This window comes from Cyprinodon variegatus, unplaced genomic scaffold (genome assembly GCF_000732505.1).
Source record: "Cyprinodon variegatus isolate N-32 unplaced genomic scaffold, C_variegatus-1.0 Scaffold1755, whole genome shotgun sequence".
Classification (NCBI taxonomy): Eukaryota; Metazoa; Chordata; class Actinopteri; order Cyprinodontiformes; family Cyprinodontidae; genus Cyprinodon; species Cyprinodon variegatus.
Window position 1 is genome coordinate 86,854 of NW_015152208.1, and position 1,280 is coordinate 88,133.

A 1,280-nucleotide genomic window follows, 5' to 3' on the forward strand; every position below is an offset into this window, starting at 1 on the left:
GTCAGACTAAAGGTGGAGCAGAACTGATGCTGTTGGTGGATCCAGAGTCTAGTTAAAGCGATGAAGTCGCCTCCAGATGTTTGCTGAGTCTCCAAACCGAGGCCCTGCGGCGTGTTAATCTGCCGCCGCGCCTCCAGTCTGATGAATCACTGGCTTTGTGTTCCCCGTCATGTTCAAACACAGATTACAGCCTATATGTTGCTTTTATTTCAATTTAATCCTTTAATCACAGCCGGGAAGCTTTGATTTATCAGTCAGGAAGTGTTTGGAGCAGCTTCTCCCTCTCAGACATTTTAATTACTGCATTTATCAGTTACTAAAGCAGCAGAACAAAAGCAGGATCTTATTCAGGATGTTATTTATAGAAAACATCTTTCCTTCCACTTTCAGTCCAATTATTTGTTTCACATGATTTCTGCTTTTTTTATAGGATGTTTTTAAAATATAGTCTAATAATATAATATATGATAAATATTGATAACAAAACCTGCATCCAAAAGTGTTTGGGTTTGACCTGAGACTCGGTTGCATGCATTCAATCATTGCATTTATTTGCTCACATAAAATCTCAAACCTGCAGACAGGAAGTGTGTCACAGTCAGCTGTGCAGGAGGATCCTTGGTCACCTTTTAGCAGGTCTTTTTTTTTTCTTCTTCCTCTTTTTTTTGGGGGGTGTTTGTGTTTTTTAACTGTGTGCACAAGCAGGATTCCTCCCGCGTCTAATCTAATTCATGGAGGAGTGAGAGATTGTTGATGCAATCACTTAATGTGCTGTGCAATTCCATTACACAAAGACTGGCACCTGGTCCGTCTCACTTTGGAGATTAGCAGCCCTGCAGCGAGGATTTGGTAACGAGTTGGAGAGGATTTACCCGGGAATATAATGTGTCCCTAAATCCTCTCGCACTGAACAGTGCAGGTTTGGTGAGTCCCGCAGGTTTTCCAGCATCCCTCCGTCATCGAGCTGAAAGGGGGGGAGGTCACATGCTGCAGATTACAGTAACATGAGGGGCAGATTGGTTTTTCCTCTGGCTCGCTGTGGAGCGGCATGCCAGCAGCAGGAATGCTTATTAATCAGGAAAAAACAACAAATCTGCCATGATCAGCCGGCTGCATGCGGGAACAACCAGGGGTCATAAGAAAGAAAACATGTTTTAATCACATGTTGAGAAAAACAAACCGAGCCTAAAGGGGAATAAATAATGTTATTTATTCTAGAAGCTCCCATTCATAGCAGGTTCACAAAACCCTTAATTATTTTAATTCTCTTCAGTTTATTT